Source organism: Oryx dammah, unplaced genomic scaffold, assembly GCF_014754425.2.
Source record: "Oryx dammah isolate SB20612 unplaced genomic scaffold, SCBI_Odam_1.1 HiC_scaffold_23, whole genome shotgun sequence".
Taxonomy (NCBI): Eukaryota; Metazoa; Chordata; class Mammalia; order Artiodactyla; family Bovidae; genus Oryx; species Oryx dammah.
In genome coordinates this window covers 95,446,865-95,473,059 of record NW_024070207.1, presented here as the reverse complement: position 1 = coordinate 95,473,059, position 26,195 = coordinate 95,446,865, and positions in this window count along the sequence as shown.

The window sequence follows — 26,195 nt, the reverse complement described above, 5'->3', positions numbered from 1 at the left end:
CTCGGACTATAGCCTGCCAGGATGCTCTCGCATGGGATTCTCTTGGCAAGAACACTAGAGTGAGTTGCCATGTCCTCCTCAGGACCCGGGGATCGAGCCCAGGTCTCCTGCATTGCAGGTGGATTCTCTACCATTAGCACCATCCAGGAAGCCCAAGACTTATCATAAGATCCGATAATCCTGCTCCGAGATATTTACTCAAAAGAAATGGAAACATGCCCCCACAAAGACTTTTACACAAATGTTCGTAGCAACTTTATTTGTAACTGCCTAAATATTCTCCAACAAAAGAATGGTTAAAAAATTCTACTGTGTTCATACAGTGGAATACTATCTAGCAATAAAGAGGAATGACTTGCTGCACAAAAACAATGTGAATGAATTGCAAAGCCATTTTGCTGAGTGATAGAAGCCAGACACACACACAGAGACACATACTGTGTGATTCCATTTCTATGAACTTCTTAAAAGGACAGATCTTACCTGTAGTGACAGAAAGCCATCAGTGATTTCCTGGGGCAAGGGAAGTATTAACTGAAAGAACATAAGGAAAATTTAGAAGTTGATGAAAATACGCTGTACTTTGATTGTGGCGGTGTATGTATTTGCTAAAACTAGTGAACTGTACACTTAAAATTTTGTTTTCTGTTGCTTATATTTCCCAAGGTTGTTTGTAAAATTGAACAACAGTTTCTAAATTAAAAATAAACAATATTGAAAGTACTCATCATCGATTTCAATGCCTTTGAAAGAAATGCTTTGCTTGTCCCCATGGTCCAGGCATTGCTGACCCTCCACTGCCTTCCCTTGTTTCAGAAGCACAGACCTGGTGCTTACCTGCCTTTTCTGAAATGACAAAACCAGTGGCCAAGGTCAGTCTCAGACCCCTGCTACTTTACCTCCAGCCTAGTTCATGGATTTCTCACCACCATCTTCATAAATGATTCCCCTGATTCTCAACTAACCTCAAAACAAGGCTGCCCTTGGGACTCACGTTGGAGTGTTCACCCATTTCAGCTTAGAGCTGGCACTAAAAGGGTGCTTGTACACATGTGTGTGTTTAAGTTTAGATTTTTTTCATTAGACTAATAATCTTAATTAATTTCCTGGAATTGCCATTCTATACCTACCTTGTTTTGTGGGACTCCTTAGATCCTAGGTAACTTTATCTAGCATTCCTTGTTGCTGGGTTTGTCTGGGAGTCCAGCTATGATGGAAACTGTTTTGATATTCATGTACCTGGTACGGAAAGACAAAGTGCTTGGAGCATCGCGCCATCTTTTTCCTTGCTTGCTGTCTTCTTCAGCAGGGAAGGCTGCTGACAGCTAAACAGCCTGCCTCATTAGAATTCACTGGGTGAGCTGATTCTCTATTTAACTGATGAGGGAATTCTTGCACCAAGGGGGTGGAGGGGAGACTGATTCTCTCAGAAAGCTGTTTTCTTCCTGTTTTGCTGTAGAGGGGGCAGGGAATGGCTGAGAGACAGTCTCAAATGACTTGTACAGGAGGTACCGGGAAACACCAGACCACTCTTCCACCAAGAAACAGTGAAAATTGTTTCCAAAGATCTGCTTATTTTGTCATGTCACACACACCATATCTTCCTTTTGAAAAATGGTGACTACATTTTATTCCCCTTACAGAACAGAAAGCCTATGCCAAGTTGACATTCCTTTACTCCTGAACATTCCTTATGCACAGAAACTTTGGTCTTTCACTAAAGGGGATGGAGGAAGGAGAGGCTGTCCTATTAGGTCACGCTGAAGCTTCAATATCATCATTCCATGGTGATCATACCATGGAAAATTCCTTTCAGCCACTGACTTGTCTGACATGTTACAGAGCAAGACCTGGGTTTCTGCATTTGCTTCAACCACTAAGCTTCATAACTACAAGTGGTCTTCAGGACCAAGTCTAACCTCTTTGTTTCATGAAGGAAGAAGCTAGAAGGGGACATGAAAATCTCCCAGTTACAGAACAGAAGACTCTGAGATCTCTGCTGAGCTGAGATCCTAAAGACCACATTCTTAACACTCTTCAAAGTCACATCACAAAAATTCCAGGTTATGGACTCCAAAGCAGTTGCTCCTCTTTGTTTTTGGCTTGGCTTGAACCAAGTCAGTTTATGGTATGGCAAACTGAAGAGCATGGGGATACGTGCAGAATGATTTATCAGTTCCCAAGGAGTTTGTGCTTCTTGTCTCTGCACCTCTGGAGTGCTTTGCCCTGTGCTTGCAGCCATCTGGAACAGGATCTATTTTCCATGAGATGACAAGAGGCATCAAATGGTGGCTTCCTTCAGATGAGGGAGCTGAATAGCCTGTGACAGTCTAAGTTAAGTGTACCATAAGGGAAGGTAGCTGGAGAAGCTCGTGATATGAAAAGTGTACAGAAGATTTCCTCTCTCTTTAAAAAAAAAGACTTTCTTTTCCTTTAACTTTCTCTTTCACTTTTCCCTTTTATTTTAAAACTAAAAAAAAAAGGTTTTAAAAAATTCAAACAATACAGAAGTGCACTTTTTTTTAACCAGTTACATATTGCTATAGAACAAACCCCCCAAAGCTTAGTGCCTTAAAAATAGCATTTATTGTGCTTTCAAATCTGCAATTTGGGCAAAGATAATCAGAGATTCTCCACCCCACGATGCCTGGGACTTCAGCTGGGAATGTCTGGGAGACCTGGGGGCTGGTTGGGCATTTCTCTTTTTTTCCTCCTGGAGTCTCAAGACCTCTGTATGTGGTCATTTCTTGTGCCCTTTCAGCATCATAGCCTCGAGGTGGTCAGCCTCCTTCCACGGCAACTGGCTCTCCTATAGCGAGCATCCTAAGAGCCCTAGCAGAAGCTGCAAGGTTTCTCATACGTAGCCTTGGAAGTCCCAAACCCTACTTCCCCTGAATGCTATCTGTCAAGTAAGTCACAAAAGTGAGCCCAGTGCAGCAAGTGAGGCATTGATGCCACCTCTTGATGGAAAGAGTAGCAGATTTTTTACCATCTTCAATGTCCCACATGGTCATCTTTACAAATGCTGAATCACACACCCTAGAGGCAACTTCTGTTAACACTTTGGTGTGCATTTTGAGCATGTGTATTCTTTGAAAGTGTAAATACCACTATTCTGCATGTGACATCTGTGTATTGGGATCTGAGTTAGATTTGGTTTTTATTTTGTAGGGATGTGGTAATGAGTGGGAGGGAGCTGTGAACTGTAAGTTCTGCAGTTATGCCATGGGCTTTTGCTTTTCCAAATCCTAAAGCCCTGATTCAAAGGTGCGGTTCTCTCAGGAGTTTTATCTGTGGGTGAGCACCAAAAAAATCCACGATAAATGTTCTTAGTGGTCTTTGTGGTGCTTTGAGTAACTCAGAATGGTAGAATCACATATATCATCTCATTTTGTCTTCCCAGCTGCCCCAAGAAGTCAGTACTGTGGAATTGTATTGTACCTACTACTAACATCTATTGATACTTCCAGTCTCATTTTTCAGATGAGTTTAGAGAAGTTAAGTAACTCACCAATGTCACTTAACTAGTAACTGGGAAATCTCGACTTCAAATTTGAAAGCACAATAAATGCTATTTTTAAGGCACTAAGCTTTGGGGGGTTTGTTCTATAGCAATATGTAACTGGTTAAAAAAAAAAGTGCACTTCTGTATATCCAAACCCATACCGCGAATCCCTTCCATTCATCTTAATTTTATAGAATAAATAACTAAAGGTCAGAAAGTCATCTGCCAAGTTTCATTTCCCAAAATGAATGTAACAGGCAGAGGAACATGACCATCTGATTTCGATATTCTGGAGTGTTAGCCTCTCATGAAGTCTGTTTTATGTTGCCTATAGCAACAGTCTATTGCTGCTTCCACCTGTGGGAACTACGTCCACAGGCTTAGCATGTTGAGTAATCTAAGAGCAGTGGGAAAAGTATTAGGTGGAGGGGGCTGGAAAAATCCAGTGGATTTTCTAGCAAACTAAGCGATAAACTTGCAGAGAAGGCAATGGCACCCCACTCCAGTACTCTTGCCTGGAAAATCCCATGGACGAAGGAGCCTGGAAGGCTGCAGTCCATGGGTTGCTGAGAGTTGGACGCAACTCACTGACTTCACTTTCACTTTTCACTTTCACACATTGGAGAAGGAAATGGCAACCCACTCCAGTGTCCTTGCCTGGAGAATCCCAGGGACGGGGGAGCCTGGTGGGCTGCCGTCTATGGGGTCGCACAGAGTTGGACATGACTGAAGTGACTTAGCAACTTAGCAAAGAGATAAACTCGTGGACAACTGGATCCTAAGTGAGCAGTGGAACATATATATTAGGAAACAGTTAAATTAATCGTAGACACAAACACAATTTCAAGCCATTGCAACTTGAGGGTGGTTTTTTGTGTTAATTGTGACTTCCCTCCCATTAGAGCTATGAGAAAGCTCTGGATGCATTAGGCTGATTCTGGAACCAGTCCCCTTTATCTTATGTCACACATTTCTTCATTGTGTTTAGACTTGATTCAACGCTCACATGCCACCAGTTTCATCCAGATAGTAGTTGGACCGGTCACATCCCTACCGACAAGTCGAGCCATTGCTGCCAGGGGGCTTTCCGGCCCTCTGTTGGCAACCGTGCAGCGTTCAGACCAGAGACCTGCTCCTTTGTTCTGCGTGGACTTCCCCAGCTGTGTTTCTATTCCTCTAGTTCTTTCTCTCCCCACGCACTCTTTCTTAAATCTATGCAGGGCTGAAGTGTAGCTCTCAGCGCAGCCCCAGTCTACAAAGTAATGAACTCAGCTGGGGCCCACTGCAAAATGTTTTCTACAAAAATGCCTGCTGCCTCTGGATGTCTATAAATGTCCTTGGCCCATGAGTCTCTGCCATAGCTAAGATGGGATGAGTCTGGGTAGCTATCTCGGGCTTTAAGAGAGAAGAGAAAAAAATTCAGCCCAGAATGCTGCCTGGAAGACTTTCCCCCATTATTCATTAATCCTTTAACTTATAGCTTGTTCTTTTGTTACCTCATTCATTCAACAGGCGTTTTTTGAGGTCTTCTTCTGTGCCAGACACTGAATGAATAGATATGGGACATGTAAGTTCAAATAGAAAATGGTCCTGAGACGCATGCTGTGGGAGCTTACAGCACAGTGATGAAGCTTCCATGTCCTGCTTTTAAGTGTTCCTTCTTCCTTTCCCTTTTTTTCTCCTAATCTCTTCCTGCTGACCATTTTAACAGAAGTTACCTCACTTAGATTTTGCTGTTAAATTATTAAATTTACTCTAAATTTCCATGCCTGTTCTTGTAAGGTTTTATTATTATTCTTACAAGTTATTATTTCAAATCAAAGTGATTTTTATTCATATTATTTTTGCATTTCATGAAGATATCTACTCTTTTATTTCTTTAATCATTTTCAGGATCTTTATTTTATATTCTCCTTCAGATCTTTTAGTTATTTGCTGTGGTCATGCTATATTCTTTCTCTTTTCTTGCAACTGCCAACTATTCCTTATGGTAGTTCATTTCCTTGTGCAGCTAGTCCTTTTTTTCTTGTCAGTATATCTTTAGATTTTTTTTCCCTCTGGGGGGGGGGTCTCTGTAGTCTTCAGAGTGATTTCACACTCACTTTTGCCAAGGTTCTAGGGTCTCCTAGGCCCTGGACCAGTTTTTATGTTAATTTCTCAGCTTGAGTTTTCTACATGCACAGGTAGCATTACCTCACACTTCACATCTACAGGGAGCAGAGGCTTAGGTTCTTGATTTTGTCATAGATGTATTTTGTTTAAGTTTTTAGTGTGTATTGGAGTATAGCTGACTAACAATGTTGTGACAGTTTCAGGTGAATAGCAAAGGGACTCAGCCATACATACACATATATTCATTCTTCCCCCAAATCCCCTCCTGTCCAGGCTGCCACATGACATTGAGCAGAGTTCCATGTGTTATAAAGTAGGTCCTTGTTGGTTATCCATTTTAAATATAGCACTGTGTACATGTCCATCCCAAACTCCCTAACTATCCCTTCCTCCATAGATGTCTTTTTTGATTTACCTGCTTAAGGCCCAAACAGACAGCAAGTGTCTTTATTGCTCTAATGAGTCAATGAACATTATCATTGTATACCCTTTTCATGAACAAGAAATATTTCTGAGGCTCCAAGCTCCATGCATGTGCCTCAGTTTGAGCTCTCACTTTGCGTGGGCCCGAGGCCACAGTTTCTGTGTATGAGGAGGGTATTGAAGCCTCTATTGCAGACACTGTGCTAAAGCTCCCATGGGACTCCACGGCACCAGCATGCATTGGCTGCTCTGGATTTCATTTCCCTCTTCTCATCTGAAATTTGGGGGTTTCTCTTTCTTTCAAGCCAAGCTTTGTGCTTTTATAAAATTTGGAGAGGAATAGTACTATATTTTGGCCACCTGATGTGAAGGGCTGACTCACTGGAAAATAACCTGATGCTGGGAAAGATTGAAGGCAAAAGGAGAAGAGGTTGACAGAGGATAAGATGGTTAGATAGGATCACCAACTTAATGGTCATGAGGATGAGTAAGCTCCGGGAGATGGTGAAGGACAGGGAAGCCTGGTGTGCTGCAGTCCGTGGGGTCGCAGAGTCAGACATGACTTAGTGACTGAAAAACAACAGCAGTATTGTATTTTATCTAGATTTTCTATGTGTTGTAGTGGGAATGATTTTTTTTTTTAGTTCATAATATTTAAAAATGTATTTGAGGTACCTATGACATTCTAGGCACTATGCTCATTTATATATTGTCATCACTTGGAGCCAATATACTTTCTTCAACATGTTTCATTAGAAACAATAAATTAGAAGATGGAGTGGCCAGTGCTGCTGGGGATAGGTACAGTGACACTAGCAAATAGAGCTGAAAGCTGATAATAGCAAAGAGATGAGAGGAAACGCTATTATAAGCAAACACACAAAAGCTATGACGTTCTGGAACCAAATACTGTGAACAAACCAAGCTGAATGTGTATATCCATGATATCATCTCATTACATCATATTAATAGTACAATAGCTGATGTTCCCAATGATGTCCCTGAGGGGGAATATTCCCCTAATGGAAACTCTACCTGCTGTTGTCATCATATGTTTAAAGTATATTGATATTGTGTATCAGCCACCTAAGGACTGTGAAGGCTGTACACACAATTAAGGGTGTGAGGATGGGGACCGTGTGTTGCAGTGGTAGAGAAACTTGAATTAGTTACCAGGGAGAAAGTGGATAGGAGTTGATCTATTGATGATCATTCAATGGACTTGGGTTGTGTTAATCACATCTGTCCTACAGGGAAACATCAAAGGCAGCCTCATGGATTTCAGGGAACATGGCAAAGCTGCCTTAAAGTCTCAGGCTTCCAGGAAGCCTGGGCTGGTAGCTTAAAATAATCGGCAAGAAGCCCAGCCTTGCCTGGGGCCAGAGCAGCCTTGGCAATTTGCAAGTGAACTCTTCAGGAATGAGACAGAAGGGGTCAAGATGAAAGGGAGGAATTCTAGAGACCAGGCAATGATTGACCTCAAGGGAGCAAAGATGATACCTGCCAAGACATTGGCAGCCAGCTAGGACAGTGCCTCCTCAGCTGGGCAAGGACCAGAGGAGGACACTCTAGGTCCAGACTGCTATGGAAGATATGGATGATGCTATTCTGAGACCAAGTGGTGTCTGGGGAGAGTGCTGAGCTCTTTACCCAGAGAAGTGAAGAGAAAGCAGCCCCGTGACCTAAGTTGGTAAAGAGTCCACCTGCCAATGCAGGAGACATGGGTTCAATTCCTGGGTTGGGAAGATCCCTTGGAGGAGGGCATGGCAGCCCACTCCAGCATTCTTGCCTGGAAAATCCCATGGACAGAGAAGCCTGGTGGGCTGCAGTCCATGGGGTTGCAAAGAATTGGATACAACTGAATGACTGAGCATATATTCTTTCCAACCACCTAGGCAGCCTCTTTAAACCAGTTTTTATTCTTGGACTTGCCTGGAGGTCATCTGTCCTGCCTACTCTTCTTCCATTGGACTGGTGGGTAACTTACAAATACACAATTGTTGGGTGGAAAGTATTGGGAAGCACCGTGTTTCCTTAGAAGCTGCCCATGATTACTCTTGATTACATGGGGAGAGAGATGCCAGGACTTAGAGCTTGATAAATTGGCAAACATTACTCCCACTTCCCTCCTTCCTTGCCCCCTCCTCTGAACTCTATTGAATTTGTAATGACGTGATCTTTCACCTCCCCAAATTGTATTGTAAAACCAGAAAGCATACATTCTCTGGAATTGACATTCCCATCTCATGACCTCATTTGGCCAGAGGTTCAGCTACAATTTGCCTCAAGGTTCACATCCCCCTGCATGGGGCTGAGCTGACATCGTGTAACCCATGACCTTCCCACCACTGCAATCTCTTGCACATGGATATTACACAGAATGCCAAGTGTAGGTCAAAAGAGGCTGCCGGGAAAACATTTTTTAAAAAGCTTCCTTCTTTTCTGTGCTTGTCAGGTTGCAAACAGAATGCTGCATTTGATATTTTTTCCAATGTTGTCTCAAACCTTTTGTGCAGGAAAATGAGGCAGAAATAAATAAACACACAAGTAAGTGTTTATTTCAAGGCAGGGAATTATAAGTTAACCTCTGTCTTAGCATGTGAAGTTGTTCTATCAAAGATACAGTTAAGATGGAGGATGCTCATTTATTTGATCTAAAATCACTAGAAGAGAAAGCCATTGGCCCACGTCTCAGTTTCTAAGGTAATCAGAAAGCATCGATGCTGACACTTAAGATGTGCCCTGGAGTGCCGCTCTGAGAGTCAGAGTTGGCCTTGGAAGGAAAGCCAGGTTTTAGCAGAGGGCCAAATGCATTTGCAGTAAAACCAGAGAATAGACATGAAGCCCTGCTTCTGTGACTGGGCTGATTTGTACCATTCATTTGACAAATATTTCTTGAGCACCGGATTTGTGCCAGACATTGTTCTTGGGCTCTCAGGTCCATGTGTGTGGTCTGTTATGTGATGCTTTTAATTCTGTATAGTTTAGCTCTTCTGCCAGACTTTGACACTTCTGGTTGTGTTTTGTTCTATTCATTCTAGCAGTTTTTCACCTCTGTTATTTTACTGGGTGAATCTCACCCTTATGGTCGGTTAAATGCTGATTTCTGTGACTGACAAAAGTTTAACAATGGCTCAAATGACAAACCATGGGAAGGTGGCAGGAACAGCAGCTGGGGGCTCAGGCTCCTGCCAGTTGGCAGCTGCTAATTCCCCCTTGAAAAGTCAGGCAGGCCCTGATGGTGCCAATCCAAGAGGTGCCAGGTTCTGGAAAGAGATGAACTTTCTTTGCTGTAGCCTTGGATTTTGAATCACTACCTACAGTTGCTAGTCAGTTGGTATGCCCGTGTACATATATTGCTGGCTAACTCAGGTGGTGGGCTGTGTCCTTTATGCTTGCTGGCCTGGGTGAAATGTCTCAAGTTGACTTGTTGATAGGAGTTTGTGGGAAGAGGCTGTGAGACCGTGGCCTTGTGTTCAAATCTAGGGTCTGCTAATGGCCAGAGTCCCCAGATGAGTACCCTTTACTCATCCTTATTACTTTGCCACCTCCTGGCTTATCTACTCCAGATTGCCTTTCAAAAGCCAATCAACAATGATACAAAGGGCAACCGTGAGTTGACTGTAAATTACAACCAGAATAATTCTTGAAATTCTTCCCTGAGGAATTAGCTCCTCTTGAAGTCAACTTCATTTGTTTTAAAACAAGTTTTATAAAAGCTGGTGCTGTTTCTCTTCCCTGAATTTTTTGAGTCTAAGGATATATCCACATTTGTATACATTTGTGTGTGTTCTAGGGTGGGCATATATGTTTGCATGACTTTTCAAGGCTGTATGTGTGAAAAAGAGGTTGTTCAGCATAAAATAATAGTAACCATTTGTATCAGTTAGATTTGGTGTGTAACAAATCAACCCCAAATTTAGTGGCTTAAAGCAGCAAGCATTGCTTTGCTTAAGATTTTGTGACTTTTGCTTTGAGCTGTCTCCAGTGAGACTGGATGGTGCAGGATGACCTCAATAAATGTCTGGAGCCTCAGTGGGGTCGGCTGGGACAGTTGGGATTGCTGGGGCCTTTCTGTCCACGGAGTATCTCATTCTCCAGTAGGCCATCCTGAACTTCTTCACATGGCAATGAAAGTATTCCCAGCAATGAGAAAAAGTAAACCTCAGACTTCTGTTTACATCATATTTGCCAATATCCCATTAGCCAAAGCAAGTCAAATGACCAAGCTTGGACTCTAATGGATGGATTAAGATTCAGGTTCTTGATGGGAGAAGCAGCAAAGAATTTGTGGCCATTTGTTTATAATCTCTACCACACTGTGGATGATGAGATGTGGATAAGCACAGGTTTTAAAGATGGAAGACAATCAAATCACAGTTCATCTGCTTAATAGCTAAATGACCTTCAACAATCTGCTACCTCCGCTGAATCTACTTTCTTATCTGAATGTGGGGCAAATCACCACATCTACCTCAATGGATGAAATGAGATCTTTCATTTAGCCATTTTTACAGTAAACATGTCCTAAGCCCATGGTGCCAGGCCCATACTATGTCAGGCTCATCCTCAAAATATCTTTACTGAGTATATTCATTATAATGTCATCTCCATGAAGGTGAGATCTTTGGAAAGTCATTTAGGCTCTCTCTCACTTTTTCCTCATCTCCAGTAAGAGATGATATTAGCAATTTTTATAGGGATCTTGGAAGAATCAAATGAGAAAATCCTTGCAAAGCAAGTTAGCACTGTGCCTGACCCATAGTGAGTGTTTAATAAATGTTAACTTTTGGTATTGCTACTATTACAACACCAAGGTTACCTTCCTTCTACCACCATAAAGCCTTCCTCAAATTAAAATGACAAAGGTGGGTGCCCTCCTCCTTCCAGTGTCACTCTCTCCCCATTGCCGTCCCTCAACCCCAACCTCCAGGCATGTGATAGAACTGGGCTGTCAGGAATGCTCCCTCCCTCAACTGTCCCCAGTACCCAATCCAGTAAAACAGAGGTCAGTGCGGAGGCAGGGGGCACAGTTCTGAAGGGTTCTCTCTCCTCCAGTCATTCTGTTTCCTGTCTGAAACACCAATAATATAATTGAGGCATGAAATCCCAACAGAGTTCTGGTGGAAGGGTGCCCTGCTTCATCCAGAACATCTAGAGCTGCAAAAAACACATGAGACAGCTTCTGGCATTATGGCAGACTCATGGGAGAATTTTCTGTGTATTGAATAGAAAACTGTCTCCCTCTTGACTCAGAATAAGCCTACCATCAGTCCAAGGCATCTCAACCTGTAGGGCCCATCGGAATCCCCTGGGGGCTTCTTAAAGCAGAGTGCTGGGTCCTGCCCCAGAGGGTCTGATCCAGTGGGTCAGGGCTGGGGCCCAAGAATTTGCCAGTTCAACAAGGTCACAGGTTTTGTGGATGCTGCCACTGTATGGATCATACTACAAGTAGCTTTATATTAGTTTGTTTGAGAGCTTTTCAGATATTTCAGGACAGTGAGTGGGGCCTGCACTTCTTTCCTCAGTCACCTCTTCTCCAGGTTAAACATGTTAGGCTCCTTACTTTTCCTTATTCTATGTCAGACTCTGCCCCTAGTTCTGAATATACAAAGATGGAAAATATTTAGACCCTGTCCTCAGGGAGCTTACAGTTAAGTGGAAAAGAGAGAGAAAAAGAATTCACAATAAGGTGACCACAATAAATATTTCCTTTGTGCCTACTTTGTGCTGTGGTTGTCCCCAAAGGCTGGTAATTCAACAGTAAGCAAGATGGCAGAATCCTCAGGCCAGGGGGTGGAGACTGGCCAGTGAACAGGAAGCTACAGTCCAATGTGGTAACAACATGGAGAGAAAAGGTCAGAAAGCTCTGGAAGCAGAGAACAAGGACCTCAAAGTCCAACATGTGGCCAGAGTGTAGGGGGAGTCTTCCGGGGAAGGTGATGCTAAGATGAAACATGGGTGATAAATAGGAATTAAACAGGTATGGGATGGGGTGGATGATTCAGGCAGAGAGATGTACAGGAACCTGGTACCATTCATGACTGGTGAGATGTGCTGGGCAGCCCCAAAGAGGCTGTGCCTGGGATTCTGCAAGGCAGGGTGGGCTGGAGGAGGCATGGTGAGAAGTGAAGGTAGAGCAGGGAGAGACTGCCACTTCCCAGGTGGACACTGATAATCCCTGCCTTCAGTGGGAGCACCTGGTTTCCTCCCTGAGGGTGGTGGCCTTTGACATTACAGAGCCAGACCCCACATCCATTCCATTCTCCATTTGGAAGGTGGAAGACAGTTTTGTTCCACATGTTATCCGGACACCTAGAAGCATGACACATGGTGGGGGAGCACTGGCCCAGGATTGAACATTGTCTAGCGCCCTGGCAGGGCATGTCTGGCCTGGGGACCTCATTCCTGCATCAGGGCCAAGTGCATTATCATGGGGTGTGTGTGCACTGCAGTGTGTCAGGTGGGTAGGGTGGTGAGGCAGTGAGGGCGAGCTTAAGGGGAGTTCTATGAACAGAATCTAGAGGGGAGTAGAAAAGATTAAGTGAATGCAGACTTCCAGGCATCCCATGATGCTGCAGTCTAAACGAAAAGTTGGAGAGCCTGAGCTCCATCTTGGACACCGACTTACTGTGTGACCTTGGACAAGTTGCTTACATTTTCTGTTTCTCAGAATCCTCGGCTATAGGAAGAAATAATAAACTGCAATTCACAGGGTCATTAGGAGACTTACATGAGGAGAAGTTCCTGGTACAGAGTCGGCACTCAGGAAACCTGTGTTTCTGAGTGTGTCCTTCCCCAGCATCCAAAGAGAAGGTGGTCCCTGCCAGGCTGGGAGGGCCAGCTGAAAGAATTGAAATTCTATGGCTGAGGGAGCATTGATGGCAGGAACGGTTTCCTGCTTTAAACTTCTGCCAGGCTAACTGTGGCCCTGTTCAGCTGTCCTATGAGTTGAGCTCAAAGTGGCATGGGGGCACCAGAAGTGCTGGGGAAGAAGAAGGTTGGTGCTGAAAGCCATGATCTTTGATGGAGAGAGAGCAAAGCTAAGAGTCACTATTAGGAAGACGGAGCCCTGAGCCTTGTACTCAGTAAGAGTATGGAAGGGTCTGTCTTGTCATCTGTAGTAGACTATACCTTGAAAGGCAGTGTACTACAGTGCACCGTAAGCTGAGGAGAATGATTTGTGCCTCATCTTATATTTTGAAATTACTTTCATAGACATCATTTGCTCAGTCATTCAACCAACACTTACTGAGTGTCTAGGTTGGTGTCAGACCCTCATCATCCTGGATGTTCACCAATAGTTGTTGTTATCCAGTCACCCAGTTGTGTCTGACACTTTGTGGCCCCGTGGACTGCAGCATGCCAGGCTTCCCTGTCCTTCACCATCTCCTGAAGCTTGCCCAAGTTCATGTCCATTGCATTGGTGATGCCATCCAGCCATCTCATCCTCTGACACTCTCTTCTCCTTCTGTCCTCAATCTTTCACCAATAATTAGCCCTTTTCTTAAAAAAAGTTATTCACTAGGCTGCTCCAGGTCTTAGTTGCAGCATGTGGGATCTTTTTCTTTTTTTGGTTGCGGCATGTGGGATCTAGTTCCCTGATCGAACCTGAGCCCCCTGCATTGGGAGTGTGCAGTCCTAGCCATTGGATCACCAGGGAAGTCCCACCAATAGTCCTATTAAATTGACTCCCTTTGGGGATTCTTCTTGCCTTCTATTGAAGTGAATAATCAGGAGTAACCCTGTTTTCCTTTCCACTTCAACCAGGCCTGGGGAAACTTCCATTTGCATTCCTTCCCCTTTGGATGCCTGAGTAGTTAGCTCATTGTGGTTAGTCAATTCGGTTGGTTAATGAACTGAGCAAAGAGGTTAAGGTCATAGTCGCCATCCTCATGGACTGATTTCCCGCTCTACTTGTGTACACCATCCTTCCTCCACTACCTCCAATGTCTATGCTTCTTCCCACCTCCAGGCCTATGTACGGTTTTTTCACTCTACCAAGGACCATCTGGCTCTAGCCCCTAGTTACTGAAATCCAATGTCATTTCCTCAGCAAAGCCTTACTTGCCCCCCAAACCTGGTCAGGTGCCTGAGTTTCCATTTCATGGTGCCCTGTACTTCTCTAGTTTGGCATTTATTGGTATTTATAATTATATATTTATATTTTATATTGCTTAATGTCTATCTCCCTGTATTAGTTAAGGTAGTGTTCAGCTGCAAGTAATAGAAAACTTGTCTGATTGTAGTTTAGATACATGTGGGTTTATGTATCTCCCATAAATAAGACAATACATCCAGCAAAGATCAAGTCGCTCAATCATGCCACACAGGACACAGACTCCTTTTCTCTTCTTCCTCTGCTATCTAAAGCAAGTATGTTCAGTTCTCATGTTTATCAGCTCAGGCATAAGTATCTGTATTCCAACCAGAGAGAAAGGAAAAGAAGAAAAATGAGCATGAACTGACTACCATTTATATCTCATGGCCAGGACTGAGTCGCATGGCAACTTCTAGCTGCAAAAGAGTCTTAAAATGTTAAGTTGTTGTTTCTGGTTAGCTTTTACAATTTATAGAATAGAGGCAAGCCAGAGAGGAAGGATAGGCCAATTACAGTGGACCAACTTCTTGTGCCTTTCATACTCTCTTACTGAACTTCAATAAGAGAGGTGGGACCATGTTTCCTTAGTTAGCCATTGTCGTGGGTCCACCTTGTATAATATTTGTCCCATTGTATGTACCTGATAACCATTCTGTAAAATATTAATAAATGAATTCTTGCAGAGAGCATCTTCTACTTTAGGTCTTAAAAAGCACTAGAAGAGGATGGATGGATCAATACCACCTTAACATTATGAGTGAGAAGAATTTAAAATGGACACCATCAGGGGTCCCACTAGACTTTACATTGCCTCTGCATGAATTAGGAAAAGGCGCCCACTCCTTCCTCAAGACACATTACTGCCATCTACTGGAAAATTATCTTAATAAAATGATAAATCTACCACACCTACCATGTGAATGGTGCCCCCATAGATATAGTGATACCATGTATTACCAGCAGGATGGAGGTAGTCAGTGAAGAAGCCATCACACGTGCTTCCTAGAGCAGGGGAAGGGGGTACTTCCGGTGGAGCAAGCCTGAAGATTTTCCCAGGGCTGATGAGAGCTGCTGCTGCTGCTGCTAAGTTGCTTCAGTTGTGTCCAACTCCTTGCGACCCCACAGACAGCTGCCCACCAGGCTCTGCCGTCCCTGGGATTCTCCAGGCAAGAACAATGGAGTGGGTTGCCATTTCCTTCTCCAATGCATGAAAATGGAAAGTGAAAGTGAAGTCACTGAGTTGTGTCTAACTCTCAGCGACCCCATGGACTGCAGCCTACCAGGCTCCTCCGTCCATGGGAGTTTCCAGGCAAGTGTACTGGAGTGGGGTGCCATTGCCTTCTCCGATGAGAGCTAGCCATATGTAAAGACTTAGTATTCTGAGGTGGCAGGGGTATGGTGAGAAGACCAGTAAGTGTATTTGAGTTCTACTGTTCACATTCTACCTCTTTAATACTATGAGAATCACTTAATTCTTCTAAATTTCCATTTCCTCATCTCTAACTTAGAGGCAAGAACTCCTGCCTCAAGATATGTGTGTGTGAGTATCCAGTGAGACTGTGTAAATGAAAGGGTTTGGGGATCTGCTCAGAACTAGAAAAATGTCAGCAATTGTTAGCATAGAGAGCGGACAGGAGATATTTTAATGATTGTTCCAATCTTATCTCTACCACTGTCCAGCTACATGGCCTTGGGCATGTTTCTTAATTGTTCTGGGGCTCAGTCTTCTCTTCTCCAAAATAAGTCTGATGATATTAGAACCTACTGCCCAGGAAAGTTGTGAAGATTAAAAATAGTAATAAGTGTTTAATAAATGTTTAAGTACTAACTTTGAGGCAATTGTGCCTTGTATGATACTCTGCATTTTGCCTTTAGTATTTCATTGAAATTGTTTAAAAAAATAAAGTCACCTTTGACGTTTGGGAGGGGGAAAGAAATGTAACTAAAGGGTTCCTAGGCCCATTTGCAGGGAGAGCCAAGACTGTGGGAAAAGTGATTCAGCATATCTCTGTGACTCTGGGTCTGTTGTGATGTCTCTGCTCTGGGAAAAGAAAACCTTTGTGTAGACCATTTCCTCCCCACACCACTCCACCTCTGAACACTCTTGGCCAGATCTGGATGCTGGTCCTACTAGGTTGTAGGTCAGATTTCTTACTAAGTGGCCAGTGAAGTTGATTTTGTGGAGATTTCATTATTTACAAAGCAAAAAAGAACCAATGGGAAGAGGGCCAGGCAGGCAGATGGGGTAGGTCAAATAGCATCTTGGTTCTCACGTGCTCTGGTTCTCCCCTCCACACCTGTCCTCCACAACCCCTCTCGGATGGAGCCCTGTGGCTACAGAGAAAATCCATCAGATACTGGAGCAGAGAAACAGAGGGCAGAGGGTTCTGAAATAGGAAGCAAACAACAAACTTGTGAATTCATCTGCTGTCTGCTAGCCGGCTTTCTCATGCACAGTCTCCCAGAGCCTGACACGGTTACCTGTTTGGTAATAATATTTTATCCTGTCTTGTTTTCCATTTGTCTGCCCTCCACCACTGCAGTGGTCCCTCCCCTTCATTGCTCCAGGGTATAGAATTATGGGGGAAACAAGATGTTTTCCCTTCATTTTTTCACATCACATTTCACTGGAATAAATAGTACTTCATTTTCTTTCCTTCTGCCCCACAGAAGGAAAGCCATGCTGAGCACCCGAGTTTCTGGGCTTGGTTACTATGTGGCCTGAAGCTGACATCTTTTGTGCATGTCATGGTTTATAGTAGAGTGGTTAAAAATCAGCTCCCATTCGGGTGACTAAATTTTATTGACTTTTCCAGGGCCTGTGGTGGGACTGACATGTCCCCCATTTAATTACTTCCTCCTTTCTGACAGCAGATTGAGTTAACCAGAGGACACGCAGGTGGCTCTGGGGCGAGGGAACTTGGAGTGGCCATGGCAAGGCAGTGGAGAGGGGACTGGGGTGAGCACAGGCTGGGGATGTAACAACCTGCTGGCAGTTGTGAGCTGTGGTTTTACAGTTGCACTGGGGGCAATAACCAAACAGTGGGGCTTTTGGACTAATTTGAAGAATGCTTTGCATAAATCCCAGCTGCTAGCCATATGTCCAACTCTTGTAGAGGGGAGGGTGTATTTCCCTGAGCTCTTGTTTCCTTCCCTGGAAGTCAAGGCTAACCCAGCCTCTCAATGCCCAGCCCCCGTCTTCAGGGGAGGATGGTTGGCCACAAAAGCTTGAACATATACAACCTAAATGTATATGATGTTTTATCACGTTTTCCCTTTCAATAACATTGTGTCATTTTGTCCTAATAAAACCCTACAATATCAGCCAGGTAGGAATCCTCCATTTACAGATGAGAACACTGAGGCCCAGAGAGCCTGTGACCAAAGGTTGGTGCTTACTAGGTGGTGTCAGGCAGCCGTAAGAGATATTAATTCACTTCATGCTTGGATCAGTCCTACAAGCCAAGTGCTATTATGATCCCTGCTTCATTGAGGGAGGAATTGAGCCCAGAGAGGTTACTTAGCTTTCCCATAGTCACACAGCTAGTAAGCAGTGGAGCTGGAATTTCAGCTGAGGTAGTGTGACTCCAGAGTCTGTATTTATAACCATTATACATGCCGCCAGCCGGCTTGGTAAGGGCAGCTAGAATTCACATGCAGGTACTCACACTCCAAGTTCAGGTTTTCCCATGTGCCACACTGCTCCTCTGAAATTTGCTCCTTAAAGATCCTTAATTCCGGGACTTCCCTGGTGGTCCAGTGGCTAGGACTTCACCTTCCAGTGCAGGGGGTGTGGGTTTGATCCCTGGTCTGGGAACTAAGATCCCACATGCCTATGGGCCAAAAAAGAAAAACATAAAACAGAAGCAATATTGTAACAAATTCAATAAAGACTAAGTCAGAAAAAAAAAATCTTAAAAAAGAAAGATCCTTAATTCCTGGAAGCATTAGGCTCAGCCATTTACATTTGGACTCTTTCATCTGGTATCGTGAAGTCTTTCAGTTAAATTTATTCGATTAGTCCCACCCTACCCATTTACCATCGTCAGAGGCATGCCCAGTTCAAAGGAGCTGTAATGTGTTAGGAAATTACTCCCAAACCAAGACTTTGGAAAAACACCGGTATCTAGGCATCAAGAGTTGTAAAGCTTGACAGCCTAGTGCTTGGAACAGGTATTTTCTCGCCTTCTTCCATGGAAGGTTGGGTGTGGCTGGCTGACTTTGTGAGCAAGTGCACTCTGAACTTTCACACACCCAGAGAGTCAGCCTCTCTCTTTGAGTAAAGGTCACTCCAGGCCCCACTGCCCTGACAAGTATGGGTTTCTTAATTAAGGTATCGCCCAGCCTGTGGTAAGTGCGAGCCAACCAGGTGGAAGGGAAGGAGCTGTTTTCAAGTGATAGTAATCTTCAGCTTCCCAGGCCAACTTTCTCACAACAGAAAAACCAGTAAAAGCTTTGCTCCACATTCACTGGTGCCCCAGAGAGAACCTCAGGGTGTGTCCAGACTTTATTATTTCATAGCCAAAACCAAATGTAGACCAAACCCAAATTGGAGTTTGGGATAAGGGCCAAAAAACAGGAATATGACTCCCACTTTCAGCTGTGAACAGGGATTTTCTTTCCTCATTTGCAAACTCACTCTGTAGCCAGTCATTGGGTAAGCATGAAACACAGTGCAACCTTGGCTGAGAAACCACAGTTCAGTTCAGTCGCTCAGTCATGTCCGACTCTTTGCGACCCCATGAATCCCAGCATGCCAGGCCTCCCTGTCCATCACCATCTCCCGGAGTTCACTCAGACTCACGTCCATCGAGTCCGTGATGCCATCCAGCCATCTCATTCTCGGTCGTCCCCTTCTCCTCCTGCCCCCAATCCCTCCCAGCATCAGAGTCTTTTCCAATGAGTCAGCCCTTCACATGAGGTGGCCAAAGTACTGGAGCTTCAACTTCAGCATCATTCCTTCCAATGAACACCCAGGACTGAACTCCTTCAGAGTGGACTGGTTGGATCTCCTTGCAGTCCAAGGGACGCTCAAGAGTCTTCTCCAACACCACAGTTCAAAAGCATCAATTCTTCGGTGCTCAGCCTTCTTCAAAGTCCAACTCTCACATCCATACATGACCACAGGAGAAACCATAGCCTTGACTAGACGGACCTTAGTCGGCAAAGTAATGTCTCTGCTTTTGAATATACTATCTAGGTTGGTCATAACTTTTCTTCCAAGGAGTAAGCATCTTTTAATTTCATGGCTGCAGTCACCATCTGCAGTGATTTTGAAGCCCCCCAAAATAAAGTCTGACACTGTTTCTTCTGTTTCCCCATCTATTTCCCATGAAGTGATGGGACCAGATGCCATGATCTTCGTTTTCTGAATGTTGAGCTTTAAACCAACTTTTTCGCTCTCCTCTTTCACTTTCATCAAGAGGCTTTTTAGTTTCTCTTCACTTTCTGCCATAAGGGTTGTGTCATCTGCATATCTGAGGTTATTGATATTTCTCCCAGCAATCTTGATTCCAGCTTGTGTTTCTTCCAGTCCAGCGTTTCTCATGATGTACTCTGCATATAAGTTAAATAAGCAGGGTGACAATATACAGCCTTGACATACTCCTTTTCCTATTTGGAACCAGTCTGTTGTTCCATGTCCAGTTCTAACTGTGGCTTCCTGACCTGCATACAGATTTCTCAAGAGACAGGTCAGGTGGTCTGGTATTCCCATCTCTCAGAATTTTCCACAGTTTATTGTGATCGACACAGTCAAAGGCTTTGGCATAGTCAATAAAGCAGAAATAGATGTTTTTCTGTAACTCTCTTGCTTTTTTCCATGATCCAGTGGATGTTGGCAATTTGATCTCTGGTTCCTCTGCCTTTTCTAAAACCAGCTTGAACATCAGGGAGTTCACGGTTCACGTATTGCTGAAGTCTGGCTTGGAGAATTTTGAGCATTATTTTACTAGCATGTGAGATGAGTGCAATTGTGCAGTAGTTTGAGCCTTCTTTTGCATTGCCTTTCTTTGGAATTGGAATGAAAACTGACCTTTTCCAGCCCTGTGGCCACTGCTGAGTTTTCCAAATTTGCTGGCATATTGAGTGCAGCACTTTGACAGCATCATCTTTCAGGATTTGAAATAGCTCAACTGGAATTCCATCACCTCCACTAGCTTTGTTCGTAGTGATGCTTCCTAAGGCCCACTTGACTTCACATTCCAGGATGTCTGGCTCTAGGTGAGTGATCACACCATTGTGATTATCTGGGTCATGAAGATCTTTTTTGTACAGCTCTTCTGTGTATTCTTGCCACCTCTTCTTAATATCTTCTGCTTCTGTTAGGTCCATACCATTTCTGTCCTTTATTGAGCCCATCTTTGCATGAAATGTTCCCTTGGTAGCTCTAATTTTCTTGAAGAGATCTCTAGTCTTTCCTATTGTGTTGTTTTCCTCTATTTCTTTGCATTGATCGCTGAGGAAGGCTTTCTTATCTCTCCTTGCTATTCTTTGGAACTCTGCATTCAAATGGGTATATCTTTCCTTTTCTCCTTTGCTTTTCACTTCCCTTCTTTTCATAGCTATTTGTAAGGCCTCCTCAGACAGCCATTTTACTTTTTTTGCATTTCTTTTTCTTGGGGATGGTCTTGATTCCTGTCTCCTGTACAATGTCACGAACCTCCATCCATAGTTCATCAGGCACTCTGTCTATCAGATCTAGTCCCTTAAATCTATTTCTCACTTCCACTGTACAGTCATAAGGGATTTGATTCAGGTCATACATGAATGGTCTAGTGGTTTTCTCCACTTTCTTCAATTTCAGTCTGAATTCGGCAATAACGAGTTCATGATCTGAGCCAGTCAGCTCCCGGTCTTCTTCTTGCTGACTGTATAGAGCTTCTCCATCTTTGGCTGCAAAGAATATAATCAATCTGACTTCAGTGTCGATCATCTGGTGATGTCCATGTGTAAAATCTTCTCTTGTGTTGTTAGAAGAGGGTGTTTGCTATGACCTTGCGTTCTCTTGGCAGAATTCTATTAGCCTTTGCCCTGCTTCATTCTGTACTCCAAAGCCAAATTTGCCTGTTACCCCAGGTGTTTCTTGACTTCCTACTTTTGCTTTCCAGTCCCCTATAATGAAAAGGACATCTTTTTTGGGTGTTAGTTCTAGAAGGTCTTGTAGGTCTTCATGGAACCATTCAACTTCAGCTTCTTAAGCGTTACTGGGCATAGGCTTGGATTACTGGGGCATAGGCTTGGATTACTGTGATATTGAATGGTTTGCCTTGGAAACGAACAGAGATCATTCTGTCGTTTTTGAGATTGCATCCAAGTACTGCATTTCGGACTCTTTTGTTGACCATGATGGCTACTCCATTTCTTCTAAGGGATTCCTGCCCACAGTAGTAGATATACGGTCATCTGAGTTAAATTCACCCATTCCAGTCCGTCTTAGTTTGCTGATTCCTAGAATGTTGATGTTCACTCTTGTTGTCTCCTGTTTGAACACTTTCAATTTGCCCTGATTCATGGACCTAGCATTTCAGGTTCCTCTTTACAGCATCGAACCATGCTTCTATCACCAGTCCCTTTCACAACTAGGTGTTGTTTTTGCTCTGGCTCCATCCCTTCATTCTTTCTGGAGTTATTTCTCCACTGATCTCCATTAGCATATTGGGCACCTACCAACCTGGGGAGTTCCTCTTTCAGTATCCTATCATTTTGCCTTTTCATACTGTTCATGGGGTTCTCAAGGCAAGAATACTGAAGTGGTTTGCCATTGCCTTCTCCAGTGGACCACATTCTGTCAGACCTCTCCACCATGACCTGTCCATCTTGGGTGGCCCCACACGGCATGGCTTAGTTTCATTGAGTTAGACAAGGCTGTGGTCTATGTGATCAGATTGGCCTGTTGTCTGTGATTGTGGTTTCAGTCTGTCCGCCCTCTGATCCCCTCTCTTAGTGCCTACCATCTTACTTGGGTCTCTCTTACCTTGGATGTGGGGTATCTCTTCATGGCTGCTCCAGCAAAGTGCAGCCGCTGCTCCTTACCTTGGACATGGGGTAGCTCCTCTCGGCCGCCACCCCTGACCTTGGGCATGGGGTAGGGGATGTCCATTGTGTAGATATTCCCACCATGACTGATTTCAAGCTAGCAATGAGATGTCACTAAACACAGGGTTGGGAAGAGATCCGTGCAGTTAGTCCTCATGAGATGGCGTGAGCTGGCTCCAGTGCACCCTTGAGTGATTCCCATACACAGGGCCCCTGGGCCAGCAGTGTGCCCACTATGACTGGAAAAGACAAGACCTGGGTCTAAGCTGTAAAGCCTTGGTAGCCATGATGACCCAGGTTAAGAACTCACAAGACAGCTTGCTTTGTTTGGCATGTGTGATTTTGTGTGTGTGTGTGTGCGTGTGTTAGTCGCTCAGTTGTGTCCAACTCTTTGCGACCCCATGGACTGTAGCCCACCAGGCTCCTCTGTTCACAGGATTCTCCAGGCAAGAATACTGGAGTGGGTTGCCAGAATAGACTAATATATTAAAATCAGCATTCTTCCCCCACACTCTTCGTCTTGCAAGCACTTCCAGGAAACACTTAACTGACAATTTGATGATCTAAAAATAATGTTTAGCAGTATGTACTCTACTCCTGTGGATGCTCCAGGAGGCAGGGATCTTTGGCTGGTTAGTTTATCCCCAGGGTCCAGAAGAGTGCTCAGGAAAACACACAGGCATTCAGGATTTGTCAGTTAGGATGGATTCCCCAAGAGCACACATGTACACACCTCATGAGTCACTAGGCTCTTGCTTGTGATGTTCAAGGTGTGCTGAGCTCACTGTATACCTCAAGGCTGCCTCCACAGGCCTGCCAGACTTTCTCTTCCTAATCCTGGAAGGGCCCACAGTTGGTGACTTATGCCCATAATCCCTATGCCACACTGATTCCTGGTGTGACAAAAGTGTGACTTGGGCCCTTTGTCCTATACTTGCCACCTGGTTCTCCTTGCTTCTGGATTTCCTCGACTTTGTGCTGCCTGTTGTTTGACACCAGGAAGGAAAGCTCTCTCTTCTCTGACTTGGGTCTCAGCCCTTCCCTGGCAGGGACTGACCATGACCACCATGCCTCCCTCCTCATTAAGTCACGGGGAGCTGCCAGGGCTTGTCTGATTAGAGTCTCCTTACCCGTTGGTACAGAGAACTCTCTGCCTTTGCAGTTCTTTTGTTTGAAAATAAAAAGCATAGCTAGGATGCTGCAAGCTTGGAAAGTTGTTAACCACACACACACACACACACACACACACACACACACACACACACACCAAACCAGATTTGCTGATAACAGGAGAATGGGAAGGCCTGAAGCTGAGGGAGCATTTCAAGGTCACGGGCAAGGAGGGGCCTGCGGTGGTGGCGATGGAAAAGATGAATAGACAACAGTTGAATGCATTATTTAGTGTGTTCCACATCGCAAAGCCAAGAATGGTTCCTTCGCACCAGAAGATTTGATGTATCAGGCTGGCTGTCTCCTCAGAGGACACCCCCCAGTCTCCTCTGGAGTTCATGGAGACATGGTTGTCTAGGTGACAACTGTCAGGCAAGAAGCTGCAAGCTGGAGAATAAAATCGCCTCGGCTAATAGACCGGCGTGCTATTATGTACCTGAAGGTTTAACTGCTATATTACCCTGAAAGAGTCATTTGGAGGGGAGGAAGGAGCTGGCTTTTCCCAGGGCTACATCAGTGAATTCAATTTCTATTGAAGAGAGACCAGCATTTTAAAAACCACGGTGTGTGGAGCTTCGAGTCCTTTTCTTCTTTCTGTGAGAAATGATTTAATAATGAACTTACAACTGCAGGGCCTCCAGTCAGCCCCCTGGAGCCTGAGAAGAGGGGAGAGGCGGTGTGGAGGCGCTGGTGGCTGGCAGGCTCTGTCCTGTTCTGGTCCTGCTCGGTCCCGGGCTCTGTGACCGAGGTTACCCGGAGCAACTCGGTGCAGACGCGGGTGGAATCTGAGTGCTAATTTTCCTCTCGCCTAAGATTGCCGGGTGCCTCTAATTAATGGTTGTGAATTCCTTAGATGGCATTGTTATCAGATGGAAAGGGGCTAATTGTACTGGTCACAATAGTTAACCTCTTCCAGAAGGAAGGTTGTGTGTGTGTATGTGCACGCATGCACGTGCATGTGCGTCTTGGTTCTTTCTGCAAATGAGGCAGAAAAGCTTGAGAATCCTCCACATTCTTTGGCATCAAGACACCAGCAAATGAAAAACTATATTCACTAAGACTTTCATCAAGCAAAGAGTGGTCAACATTTACTGGGCTTCTCCTCACTAAGCGCTTTACCACCTTGATCACGTTTAACCCTCAGCATTCTTGAGCCTTAAGAGTGATTATTATCCTCAGCCAACAGATGGAAAAACCAAGGCTTAGTGAGTTTAGGAGACTTGTCCAAGGCGCCACTCCTGCCAGCAAATGTGAGAACTTTTACTGAGAAGGAGAACTTGGAATTTCTCTATTAAGAGAAAAGTAGATGCCCCCGTGCAGGAACCTGGACGACTTGACTGGGACTGTCCCATCCTCCACATATCCGGGCAACCTCTTGCCTTAATTACTGCCCTAATTCCTGACTCTACCCCATTTTCTTTGAACCTGTTCTTGGACTACACATAATATCTTTGTTCTACTCCCCCCGTGGCTCAAGTATCTGGCCTTCAATTTGCCTACAGTCTGTCATAGGCAGCCCTGCTCAGATCCACATGTGTTGTTTAGTCTTCACCAGGAATGCTGCAGAGAAGCCAAAGAGGCAAAGAAAAATGGCATCAAGGCATTGCCTTGAGGAAGCTCACAGTCTAGAGAGAGAATGGGATGTGAAACGACACAGTCAACACAGCACCATCAGAATACTACGACTACTAGTAATAATGAAAAGAATAACATTAACAACAAAACCACTGTTTTTGGCATTCTTCCTATGTAGCAGGCCTTGAGCTAAACACTGGAAACAAGGCTACAACATAGGAACTATTATTATTTCCTCTGTAAATGTTAGAAAATGAAAGCTTATGGAGGTTAGATCATATGTCCAAGGTCATACCTGTAGTAAATGGCAGAGCAGGAGTTAAACTAAGGCACTCTCTCTCTCCAAAGCTGATTCTATTAGCCACTATGCTCTATTGCACATATATAGACCAGGGCATAGCATGTATATATTATAAAGAAAACCCAGATGAAGGACATAAATTCCTTCCTAAACAGAGTGGCTTCCTGAAAGAGAAAGAAAAAAGGTATAAATAAGAGAGGGAAAGCCACGTGTCCAGAACATTAATGATTGGGCTTCTGTTTTGACGTTATGGCCTATATCTAAGGTAGTAGAACAAATCACTCCAAAGCTTAGAAAGTGGAAGTGTTAGTCACTCAGTTATGTCTGACTCTGTGACCCCATGGACGGTAGCCCACCAGGCTCCTCTGTCCATGGAATTCTCCAGGCAAGAATACTGCAGTGGGTTGCCATGCCCTTCTCCAGGGAATCTTCCTGACCCAGGGATCGAACCTGGGTCTCCCCCATTGCAGGCAGATTCTTTACCATCTGAGCCACCAGGGAAGCCAAAGCTTAGTGACTTACAATAACAAAAATTGTTTTGCTCCTGGTTTCTGTGGGTCAGAGATTCAAGAGTGGCTCATTTGCATGCTTTTGACTCAAGATCTCTCATGAGGTTGCACTTATATGTCAGCTGGGAATGCGGCCCTCCAATACAGCAGGGGTTCCCAACCTCCGGGGTCTAATGCCCAATGATCAGAAGTGGAGCTGATGTAATAATGATAGAAGTAAACTGCACAATAAATGCAATGCACTTGGATCATCCCCAAACCATGCCCTTATCCCCTGGTCCATGGAAAATTTGTCTTCCACAAAGCCAGTCCCTGGGGTCAAAAAGGTTGGGGACCACTGCATACAGCTCATTCACATGGCTGGGAAGTTGATGCAGTTGAAATGCTTGAGTATTGAAATTCTTCTCACTGTGGGTCACTCTACAGGGCTGCTTGAGTGTCCTCACAATGTGGTGGCTGACT